The following is a 12,880-nucleotide window of genomic DNA, read 5'->3' on the forward strand; positions in this document are numbered from 1 at the left end:
GTTGAAATACCAAGGGACATTGTGGTGGGAAGACCACAACCAAAGGACATCTGGGTAGAAAAGAAGAAAGTGATGTACAAGGATAAATAGGCAAATCCCAGAAGACACAGCTGGAGGTGATAAAAAGAGGTGGCTTCGCAGGGTGAGAGGAACTGGGAGAGCGAGCGGGGAGGGGGCTGGCTGCTACTTGTCATGAAGCCCCACAGCTGTGCAGGGCTGAGGGTGGAGGGTTGCTTGGGAGCTGCCTCCATCCACAGGCAAGATGGGAGGACTCTGGAAGCAGGCCTGCCCTCAGCAGAGAGTGGCGTCTGAGGTTGCTGGCTGGGATCATAAAGATGTCATGGACTCAGTGCTCTGGACCTGGTGGAGGCCCAATGAGCCTGAGCTCTTTTCCTCTTTCTCTTCCTCCCTTCCTCCCTCCCTCTCCTCTTTTCCCCCTCCCTTCTCCTTCCTCCTTCCCTTCTAACTCTGCCCTCCCTTTTCTTTATCCCTTCCCCCAATCCTTTGCATCTCTTCCCTTTTCTTCTTCTTCCTTTATTCCTACTTTTCCTTTCTTTTAGTATCTCCCTATCCAACAATATCCATGGCTCCCAGAGCTCTGGTGAAAGGCAGATGCTTTTGTGTTTGCCTCTAACATCTGTCTGTGCAAGCATAGCAATCCTTGGAAGCAATATAGTTGTGAAAAATGGTATCAGAGTACATGACAGGGCAGGGCACCAGAGAGGACAGTGACAGTCACGTTTTAGAGATTCCACTTTCTCAGAAAGCAGAACCAATCAAACGACAAAAACAACAATAACAACAACCTGACTGAAAATAGTTGGAGACTGTTACAAAGATGTTCCAGAACTTCTCTTTTTAAGGCCACCTGGCAAGGTCAAGGGACTTCATTATGTTAGTGCCTCTTCTTTCAACATTCCTCCATCTTTGAAAAAATCTTCCTCAACACTGTGGTACAGCTCTTAGCTGTTATTTTCAATAACAAACAACGTCTATTGAATAGACATCTAGAGAACTAGTACTCTAAAGAAATAGTGCTTTGCTTTTGTTGAAATGGAGGGAAAGATGAGCTGGCTAATTTATTCCATGTCCAATGCTTTGTAACAGAAATTGAATGAAAATGATTGAGTTTGCAGACCTGGTCTGCAGATATGAAGCACTCCTGGAAACTGTCAAGTGTCGAATGGCTTTCATTTACTATGTGGATCTCAGCCCACAATATGTCTGGTTTTTGTTTGCTTTCATAAACAAGAATGAAACATACTGAACAAACACCTTCAGAGCTGACTGTAGTTGAAAAGAAGCAGTGCTCACAACTTGGAGGTTATTCTTTGCATTGTACAATGAAGTATTGTTCTGGGGGATGGAGTTAGAAGTGGGGTGATGTTACACGGATCCCCCCCCATTCATAAGAAGTTAGATGGCTTCCTCTATGAGCAGGTGTGACTTCAGACTCTGTTGGCTCTGTAGCATAGTAAACATAGCTGGATTTACACCTTAAGAATGTTGTCTCTAAGCAGGGTACGGTGGCTTATGCCTTTAATCCTAGCTACTCAAGAGGCTGAGATCTGAGGATCGTGGTTCAAAGCCAGCCTGGGCACCAAAGACCCTGAGATTCTTATCTCTGGAAGTGGCACTGTGGCTCAAGGGCTAGGGTGGTAGCCTTGAGCTGAAGAGCTCAGGGTCAGTGCCCAGCTCCAGGTCTAAGCCCCATGACCAACAAAAAAAGAGAATGTTGTCTCTAGATTTTCTCCACATGGTTTCAACACCGCCATGTTTGATACTGCCTTTTCACCAAAGAATGGTAAATGTTGCTCATTCTCTTCTATCTAACTCACCTTACCTGGTGATCGCAGCATGTGGATGATCTACCACATAGCTAGAGATGTTAGAAAATCCTTAGGACATCTTTTCTTTGTTCCTAGATCTTTACTTTACAGCCCTGCTCTGCTGAACACTGTAATCCCAGGCTTCTGGCAAAGAACTTGAATTGGGCATCCCTGTGTTTTACAGCAGCAATTAGTCATTTACTGTCTTGTAAGTGGGTAGAAGAAAGTAATGTCTGATTCCAGCCGGTCTAATGATCACACCATAGCCCCCAAACTCCACTCTTAAAGGTCATATGGAATCCATCTGGGCCCCTTTGAAGTCAGTTTTATTTTACTAAATTAAACTTTCTCAGATTGTGCCTTTCCCCCACGATGCCATGTAATGTTTAGTCCATGCTGGCACGTGTAGACCTGTGTTTAGAAATCTGACAGTTTAGTATGTAGAAGGAAGCCTGCGTCAGAAATGTGTGCCAAGTTAAGTTTACTGGTAGGCTCCAGGATTTCTCTTTTCTTCTTCCTGATAATGTTTTAGATTAAACAGTTCCATGTGTGGATAAATATCTTTGGCTTTGACTATGAGGTTATTTAAAGTGTAATGGCTAAGAGCATGAGAGAGAGAGAGAGAGAGAGAGAGAGAGAGAGAGAGAGAGAGAGAGAGAGAGAGAGAGAGAGAGAGAGAGAGAGGAGAGGGAGGGAGGGAGGGAGGGAGGGAGGGAGGGAGGGAGGGAGAGAGAGAGAGAGAGAGAGAGAGAGAGAGAAAGAGAGAGATTGGGAGAGAGAGATTGGGAGAGAGAGAATATGTTTATAATTTACTGTGTGATCTTACCTGTTGGTTTGCCTCTCTGGGTGATTGTGGTGGCTAGTTTTCAAGACAGCCGGCATCTGCTGCATCCTAGCATTCCAATGTGTGCGCAGTCTCCTTCCACGTTGAAGGAGGTTGACTGGTGATAGCCAATGAGATGCTCTGGAGCCAATGACAGGTGAGCTCAACAGCCTTGGTGGACCATGGTCCTCTGAAGAATGCTACTAACTTCATTACAAGGAGCCAGGCTGCCCGAGGAAAACCCCCCATGGCTGGAGCCAAGGCTCCCTGCTATCGTCAGCATGGGTGCAGCTTTGAGTTCCAGCGATGTCCTCAGATATCGGCATCATCGGAGGATATGGTGCCCACACAAGAAATGCCTACCGTGGCCTTGGGATGCTGAGTGTGGGATGGTTGTTATGCGGTCCTAGACAACAACTGAACTGGTCCCTTACCACAGCACTGCTGGGAGTTTGAGATGTAACCATGTGAGAGCTTTGCCCTGGGTCCTGCACAGTGTTATTTAGAAAAATCAGAGCAGTAGCTGTGAGTGGAGGTGGACATGAGCTGATCAGTTCTACTAGAGTGTCAGTTTGGTGGTGGAGAATGTGCTTGGCGATTGTGAGGCTCTGGGTTCGAGTCCCAGGACCACAAACAAGAAGAACAACAATAGCAACAAAGAGGACCAGCACGTGTATATAGTAGTGAGATAGCCGCAACGTCGCAGCAGGCTCCCGAGTGAGTGGTGCGTGGGGTCACGTGAAGAACACTGCTAGTGTCTTGTTCCACTTGTTTATTTCTGCCTCACTCTAGTGATCAGCCATGGGATATATTAGTGAGGTGGAACATTGCTGGCTCATTACTGGAGTAATATTAGTGGACTGGTAGCAGTGTAATAATATTAGTGGAACCGTATTAACTGGAGTAGCACTATTGGGTTAATATTAGAACCGCAACGGTGGAGTAGTATTAATAGAGAAGTATTCATTGGAACAGTGTTTTAGTGGAAGAGCATTAATGGAGCAATATTGGTGGAGTGGTATTAATTGGAATAGTACTAGTGGAGTAGTGTTAATTGGAGTGGTATTAGTGGAACAATATTAGTCTGGTCACACTGCTTCAACCGCACCTGTGCCTCTTGTTCTGCTTTGTTCTCCCTCCCCTCCCCTGCACTCCTTCCTTCTTGGTCTCCTTCCTCCCCATCGCCTGCTTCTGTTCCTTAAGCTCAGTGTTGAAAATAAACTTCCTGTGTGCAGGTCTTGCTTATGTCTTCAACTCTGCTGTTCAGGCTGAGAATGGATGTTCTAGTACAAGCCGTCAGGTGTTTGTTTGCTTAATATGTGCATGTAAAATTCATACTGTGCCTGCTTTGGTATTTTAGTAGGCCTCCAACATTTCACCTGGCGGTGGGTGCTTCTCCTGAGGCCTGACCCTACCCCCATCTCTTCCTTTCCAGCTGGCTGCCCCATCCATTGCTTCTCTGCCTTGGCCTTGGAGAGTTTTGCTCAATTTCTTTTGTGTGATGAGTCCCTGTTGCCTCTCTATCCAAGGCCTGCTGTTTTTCTCACTTTGCTTGGCAAATTGTCACTTGCTTCTTGGGTGTGAGCCTAAATACCAATCTCCAAGAAGAACCTTTGGGTATGATGTCAAATACCCCCACATCAAATCAAACTTTTCTTTTCTCAGCACCAGTTGCTCTGGTATTTTCCCAGCATCATCACTTTCCTGAGTGGTCAGCCTAGAGGGCAGGGATTGAACTGTTTTCTTCTTTATTGTTTCCAAAATGGCACTAAGACTGTCTCAATAAATGTTTCTTGAATGGAAGGATTTACCTTGGCGATGTTCCACTTGGCTAAAGATCTTTTGATGTCTTTCAAGAGAAAGTCTTCGTCTATCCATTTAGAACAGGATCGATGTCCAGAAAGATCTCTAGCTGGGGAAACACCTATCAGCTTAATATTAGAATGGCATGTAAAAGGGTATATTTCTCAGCATTGTACAAAGGCAACAGCACACTAACTTTCAAGTTCCTCTAATGTTTTAGATGATAATTGAGCTTACAAAATGTGATTGGCAGACAAGTTTTAGAGATTGTCTCAGCACAATAGTCTAGCCTTGCTTGACTAAGTAAAACCTGTACTTAAAAAGCAATATTTGAATAGACTAGGCTTCTAGCTTCCATGAAACTTGTAAGAACCCTACTCAGGCAACTGAGATCTGAGGATCTTGGCTTCCAGTACAGGCAGGAAAGGTCATGATTTAAAAAAACAGAAACAAAACCAAAAAAACTTTGGGAAGCCTTCTGAGCGAGTGACAGACCCAAGTCTTGACAATCTCTTCAGAGCTCTTCCAGTGTAGTGGTCTTGGGTTTCATTATGCATCTGTTAAGAGGCAATCCAAACAAATGAGAAACTAAAGTGTTTTTTACCCTTTCCTCTTCTTTTTCATCTTGAGAACTATATTTAAATTACCATCGACTGTCTTTAATCAGCAAAAAGCAAGAGCTAGAAGTGTGTATGTGATTCAATTGTTAGAGTGGCCAACCTTGAGTGAAAAAGCTAAAGGATAGCATCCTAGCTCTTAGTTCAAGCCTCAGTACTGACACCAAAGGTTTTTTTTTTTTAGAAGAAAGAAAGAAGAGTCTCACAGATTTGTTTGTACAGGCTGGCTTTGAACTGTGAGCCTCAGATCTCAGCTTTCTGGGTAGCTGGGATTACAGGTAGGAGTGCTTGGTACCTGGCTCTGTAAGTTTTTTATTTGTTTTTGTTTTCCTTTCATTTATTTAAGACTGAATAGCAGAAACATTTCAGAGTAATATGAAACATTGGTTATGATGAAGTGAGCATGTAGTAAGCATCTAAATAAATTAAAATAAAATGGAGTGGGCCATGGTTATTCATTTTTTTAAATAGAGGTACACTCTAAGGGAAATTGAAAAGCAAGTCATGAGTTGGGTTGTACTCCAGGCAATACAGGGAGACTTTAATGCGCTAGCAGAATTGTGATGTTCACAACCTCTCTGAAGCCAAACCAAACCCTCCTCTGGGTTCTGGCATGAGCAGCCTTTGTGCCCAGCTTCCATAAATCATTCTTTTCTTTACTGTATCGTTTGACACTGTGATACTTTAAAGTGGGTGTTATTTATCTAGGGAGTGGTGGTGAATGGACACAGCAAGGATTATAGCTGTTTAACAACTGTCTGTGAAGCTTCCAGAGTTCTTGGGAGGGACAGGAAATATTAATTTAAAAATAGTTCTCAAAGCCAAAAAGCAGAGGAAAGGAAAAAATACTTTATTTTTTAATCTGTTTGGATTACTTCTTAGCAGATGGGCAATGAATGAAAACCAGGATTTGTGCACAGCAAGAGCTCTGAAGAGACTGTCTAGACTTGAGGCCTTCACCTCTCAGAGCTCTGAAGAGACTGTCTAGACTTGAGGCCTTTACCTCTTAGATCGCCTCCCAAAGTGTTAAGAGAATATTCTCTGCCATGATTTTGCATAGTTTGAGGGAAGGGAATTAAAAAGCTTTCAAGTAATCGGTACAGTATATAAAAGCACATTTTTAAAAAAAGCCCTCATCAAAATTCATTTCCTTCCTCCTTCCTTCCTTCCTTCCTTCCTTCCTTCCTTCCTTCCTTCCTTCCTTCCTTCCTTCCTTCCTCCCTTCCTTTGAAATGAGGCCTTACTATTTAGCTCTTGTTGGCCTCAAAGTAACAATCCTTCTTCCCTTGGCCTTCTGATCCTCCAGCTTCAGCCTCTCTAGTGCTTGAATTACAGCCAGGTACAACCACACTCAGCTTCCAAAATAATTTTCCTGGAAATATGTTTTAACCTTCTCTGATTGTTATTTGCATTTTCTTGGGAAAATAGACCCAGGCTTGAGCCAGGGTATTAGACAACAAATCTTCATGTCAGGTAAATTCTTGAGTTGGAGGTGGACAGATTGCAGAGAGCAGAGCAATCTCAGTTATTGAAAGAGCCGGCCTCCTTCTCACCATGTCTTTGACTCCCAAAAGCTCCACTAAATCCAAAGTCGTCTTTAGTCTAGAACAGTTTTAATTTTACATTGTTATTTCGTGTGACATGCAAAGTATAAGAGCCAAAGAACATGAGAACAGTTTTCTATATGTCTACTCTGCCAAAACTAACACTCATTGGCAACTGAATCACGACAGCAATTTAAGTCTTCAGTACTGGGTCCTGGGCCCTTTCAGATATAAATCATTCCAACATCGTGGTTGCAGACAGTGAACACGTGCATTAGGGAATGGGACGGGGACTCAAGGAAAGGTAGTTCCCAAAATGCCAATATCCACACATAGCTAAGAAAGAGGTCTTGCAGGAAACAACCATCCATCCCTCCATCCATCCATCCATCCATCCATCCATCCATCAATCTGTCCATTCTTCCATCAATCCATCCATCCATCCATCCATCCATCCATCCATCCATCCATTCATCCATCCATCCATCCATTTACCCATCCATCAGTCCATCAATAAATCCACTCATCCATCCATCAATAAAAAGCCATATAACGAATGATTGTTGTCCTTAATGTACTATGTTGTCTCTCATCTCCTTTGCTGTCCCTTGGTTATCTCATATTGTTACAGTATTTCACTTTGTTATCTGATATATTGAATTTATTTGTATTTGGTTATTTGAAATTTGATAGGGAAGGGGGGAAAACCAAGACGGGGGGGGGGTGGGGGGGAGGGTAATGGGTACCAAGACATGTGAAAGGGTATCAATGTATGTGAATTAATGCACCTTTTATCTGGCAAATATCATGTAACCCTTTTATTAATTACAATAAAAATTAATAAAAAATAAATATATCAACACATCCATCCATCTATTCATCATCCATCCATCTACATATCCATCTGTTGACTCTATAACACATTTACTCTATGTCCATGGACATTCTCTGGATATCAGATTTTATTTGGTGATAATGTAATGGGTTGTATGAATATTTTTACCTAAGTTTAAATTTCTCTCAATAATATTTCAATATAGTTTCAAGCAAAGTCTCTTGAATCCTTCATTGTAGCCCTTGAAAAAGTCAGGCCCACAAAACTCACAGACACTTCTTAGCTAGATGTTTCTTCTGCGTTCCCTCTTTCCCTGGCACCATTCCCAGCACCATGACTCCCCAGCTTCTCCTTCTGGAATGAACCCAGAAGCTAGCAAGTGGGACTGGTCAGTAGAAGTCACAGCAGAATGTGAGAGCTAAATCCATCATAGTGGAAGAGCAGACCCTGCCCTAAGAGCAATCTGCTTTGGTCAAGGGGGAGAGGAGGAGTGGCAGGCTGGAGCTCCCTGGGGTGCCTCCCTGTAATTGCAGCCTAAGAGCAACAAAGTATGAGTACTGGGGGAGCCATCAAACTTCACTGCCTGGGGCGCCCAGGGCTCCCATCTAAAATCCTAACTACTTGGGAGGCTGAGATCTGAAGATCCTGGTTTGAAGCCATCCCAGGCAGAAAAATTCTGTGCGACTCTTATCTGTAATTAACCAACAAAAACTTGGAAGTGGGGGTGTGGTTTCAGTAGTAGAGCAAAAACAAACAAACAAAACTAAGCTCAAGAACTTGAGCCTAAGTCCCAGTATTAGTGTGCCCGTGTGTACACATACAAAGACCTAAGCACTAAATTGGTCAATCTGATTGTCTGAGAGAGAGGGGGGGAGAGGTGGGGAGAGAGAGAGAAAGAGAAATAGGATGCAGGGAAATTTTCTTGAATCCCACTTGGGAACGTGTAACCTTTGACATTTCACTGTGTGATTTCACTGTGTGATTTCACTGTGTGTGCCATGGAATATCTTTACCAAGTAATGCCATCTTTCCTTGTTATTTTGACTTCGCTGTATTTTCCTTATCTTGATTTCTCATTACTGGGCCTGTTGTGATCACAGAGGAGAAAGTTTCCATCCCAGATGTCAGCTCTGATGCGGCGCTGTGCAGCCGTCTGCAGTCTGATGGATGGTCCAGATAGCAGGGAGTGGGGTCCTTCAGTCTCGTGGGCAGTGAGGCCACACACATAAACAGGAACACATGTGGAGGCCGCTAATTGATTGGGACAAGCTAGAGACTGCCTTAGTGAGGCTTACGGAGCCTTGCTCTTTCTCCATGTGGTGTGCATGGGAGAAATTGGGGGAGGTCAAGAGAAAATAAGCTCGAGCCAAAGAGAGCCTTGAAAAATAAACAGCAACATCTGGAAAATGACTTCCTCCCATGCACATAGGAAGGACTCTTCTAAGCAGTGAAGGAGAAATGTTTTTCTTGGCAGCAGGTTAGCTCAATGGCCATCAGAGCTGGGAATGAGGTGCACTAAGCTTTATAATATTTCTTGATTGCTGGTGATGGGGGGCTCACAATAGCAGCCATTCACTTAGGTTTTTCAAAAGTTGTTTAAAAAGTGAAGGCCTTGTAATCCTTCATTATATTAAGTTTTGCTTGCATCTTTTTAGTAAATTATGGTATTCACGTGAGAGTTATCACTGCGTTTCTTTCAGTTCAATTAATTTAGAGTGTCATCCTAGACAAAACAAACCATGGTAGAATCCTTTGTAATTGCTTTTCTTTTTCTTTTTTGCTGGTCCTGGGGCTCTGTCCCTATACCTCTCTGTGCTCAAGACCTGCGCTCTACCTCTTGAGCCATAGTGCCACTTCCACTTCTATAATTTTTTTCACCTTGAGGAATGGTTTATTATATTGATATTACATTTCTGTAATTTCTTGATGCATAATTATTCACACTAAATTATCAATCAGCGATGAATCTGCAAAGACATGTCTCTATAGCTCATGAGCTTTACAAGGGGTGCTTTCAAGACTTGCCTTATCAAGGTCTACATGCTTCTTATTGTTCCCATAGTCAAAGAAAAGAAAAGAAATATGTGTATTCTCCATTCAGAAATTAAAATACAAAAATATTGGAGTCTTGTTCAGGTCACATGAGGGATCATTTCTTGATTTTTTGTAAATCTAAACCTTAATGTTAAATATTTCTATGAGACCCTTGTAAACTTAACATGAAGAGAGAGCACTTTTTAGTTCTCTTGTGGGAATCTTGGACTGAACTGCTTCTCAGTACAGTGGGGACTGAGTGAGGGATGTTTTCTTTGCTATGGTGAAGAGCCTTGGGCAATAGTGTATTTCCCCTGGAGAGGAACGTGAGGTAGAATGTCCATTTAATTTCCTACCTCTTCCTTTGCTCCATTTTCTCAACCATTGCCATTTATGCAAACCAGATGGAAGCAGAGTGATTTATATGTGGAATAATTCTATTTTATGTTATGAGAAATGTGCATGTCCTGATTTCAGGGTTGATTTTTTTTAATGATAATGATGATTATTTTTTTTAGGTGCAGGCTGTCCACAGAGCAAAGCCATCTGTTTCTCTGAGGCCATGTAATTCTCAGCAAATGAACTCAGAGACTTATAGACTTCTTCTTGATCCATGACCTCCAGGGAAGAGAGAAAAGTTCTGGGATTTCCAGAGTGGGAGTAGCGAGAGCTAGATGAGTAGCAGGTTTTTGAAGAAATTCAGCTTTACAAAAAAAGCAAAGCCATCAGTGAAGCATTGCCCAGCATTCTTAGTTGAGCGAGAAATACTAAATATTGTCACAGACATTTCAGACTTCATCAACCAGCCCCCATGGAGTTACACAGAAGGCAACACAACAGCATAAAGAATTTATCGTTTTTGTGCTCACTTCGGCCGCACATATACTAAAATTGGAACGGTACCGAGAAGATTAGCATGGCCCCTGCGCAAGAATGACATGCAAATTCATGAAGCTTTCCATATTTTTTGTTTGTGAAGTAATGCACCTTCTATCTGGTGAATATAATATAATAATCCCTCTATTAATTACAATAAAAATTATATGAAGAAAAAGAATTTATCTCTTTTTTTTTCCTTCTTGGCAATACTGGAGTTTGGACTCCATCTGTAAAATTTCCCCTGTTCTGCTGTGCACATGATTGACAGTTTGTGATCATCCATTACTCACTAATTCATGGATCGTAAATCCCCGTGCACTGATTCAGTTCTTTCTTAATTTTTAATTCTTCCTAAGGAACAAAAGATCCAATTAATCTATATTGTTATCTTAATTGTTAATCTACAGCACTGAACAAATTAATTAGTGGGAAAAAATATAGACAGTAGAACAGATTTCTGGGCCAGTAACCAAGGAATTGTAGAGTGTGTAGGCGGAGGTCATTCAGTTCTTGCCTGGTGACCACAGCTGAGGAGCTGGCCCTGTCATGCACTGGAGCACAATGGGGCCTAAGAAAGCCAAAGTCAGAGGAAGAGGGACGCTCAGGCTGAGCGGAGTAGGTGCCCAGAGGCCGATTGGTTTCTATTTCTCGAGGATCTGAATTCAGGATCATTTCCTGAGCTGCATGGAGAAAGGAGCAAAGACAATTAGGCATCAGAGAGGTAGTGAAAGATGGAGACTTAGTTTTAGGAACATTATTGGGACCAAGTAGAAATGATAGTAAAAGTGAACCAAAGTATCACTTTGAAGAGCCTAAGAGTCTTGTATGCAACCCACAAACTCACGTAGGGGAAGAGGAAGGAAGGAGTGTGTGGGGGGGTGGGGGGGCATGGGACATGCAGTGAGGAGGTTTGGGACTAGAATAGGGGATAAAGGCTTTTGATTCTACACCAGTGAGCATCCCAGGAGTGAGCTGTAAAGGTCTGTGACATCTTGTATTTATTTGGGCCATTATATATTAGAATATTTCATAGCCTTTGCTCAACTTTGGGTCTTTTTGTTGCTTGTTGTACTTGGCGTTGGTTGCTTGGCTGGTACTGGGGCTCAAGACCGCATGGTCTTGCTTTTTTTGCTCATGGGTGAGCTACACTTCCACTTCTGTTTTTTTTTTTTTTTCTTTTTTGGTGGCTAATTGGAAATAAGAGTCTCACAGATTTTCCTGCCCCAGTTGGCTTTGAACTTCGAGTCTCAGATCAGGATTACAGGAGTGAGCCACTGCTTCCTGGTTTACAGTTTGGGTCCTGAATGATCCACAAAGGCCTGTGTGTTGAAGGCTCCATTCCTGACTTGAAGCCACTGGCAGGTAGACCAGGCAGGCCTCCTGGGAGATCCTAGCTCCTTACTGAACCCTAAAGGTGTACACTGCAAGTGATTATGGAGCTCTGCTTTTTTGGGGGGGGGTGAAGGGGTTAATCTTTCTCTCTTTTCTGGTTAGCCACCATGAGATGAGGAGACTTATCTACCACTCATGACTCTCATACTCTGTAATTTTGTCATAGGCCCCAAAGCAACTGAGTCAATCAACTATGGACTTAAAACCTTTGACACTGTGAACTAAAATAAACCTTTCTTCCTTATAAGGTGAACATCTGCAGTATTTTATTACAGCAATAGAAAGGTGACTTTCTTGGGGCACTCTTGAAACTAAAATCTTATTTACAACAGCTGGCGTATTATATCTCTATCCACATTAGTCAAGGTCAGGATATGGAGAATCTGTGAAAAATTACTTCCTTAGTCAATTTCCACGTCATTTAGCAAGATCATAGCTTGAACCTTATCTCTTTCACTGACTTAATCTTATAATGCAGAGACAGTTTCTTCCATATAAAATACATAAGATAGTACACCATGAAAACTGATAATTAGTTGTAAATTGTGGAGTGGAATAGTTTTATTTCACTGGAAAAATCTCCAAGTATTTTTTTTCTTAAAAAAAAAGAAGAACCCTACATAATCAGTGGCACTTGTTTGGAATTAACCATTTTCCCTCTTCCTGTTATTCTCTATAGTTTCAATGTTTTTCCATATATGGGGAAATGATAGCAATTGCCTATGGGGAGGGTGGAGTTTAGAATGGAGTCCTTTATATAGTATCATCTTTTCTCTTGGAGACATGTTCCTGAGTTATTCTTTTCTGCAGATTATTTGCTAAGTCTGAATTCCATCACACTTGCTGTTTCTGAGACCCTCACAAAGCTGCCTTCATTCTTCTCCCAACCGTGGGTAGAATCCAGTGGTCCCGAGTGCTTTCTGTTTTTCTTGACTTTGCTTTGCACTTCCATACTTTTAAGTATTGTGCTGGTCTTCTTCCTCATAGAGACTTGAGTCTCATGCTCTTTGGTGCCAAACTGTCTTCTCACGAAGATTATTTACTTTCATAAACACACCATCTTCTCTTGGGTCTCCATGACTTTTTTATTTGGCTCCTGTCCCGGGGCTTGAACTCAAGACCTG

The 12,880-nt window shown here is 42.3% G+C and overlaps 1 non-coding gene across 1 annotated transcript; it reads left to right on the forward strand.

The window, feature by feature from the left end:
• Nucleotides 1-10,346: 10,346 nt before the first annotated feature.
• Nucleotides 10,347-10,453, forward strand: LOC150047453 (U6 spliceosomal RNA). Its single transcript, XR_016539456.1, has one exon. It is a non-coding gene; the product is annotated as a U6 spliceosomal RNA (small nuclear RNA).
• The last annotated feature ends 2,427 nt before the right edge of the window (nt 10,454-12,880 follow it).

The sequence above is a fragment of the Megascapheus bottae genome, chromosome 23 (assembly GCF_031878675.1).
Source record: "Megascapheus bottae isolate mThoBot1 chromosome 23, mThoBot2.hap1, whole genome shotgun sequence".
NCBI lineage: Eukaryota > Metazoa > Chordata > Mammalia > Rodentia > Geomyidae > Megascapheus > Megascapheus bottae.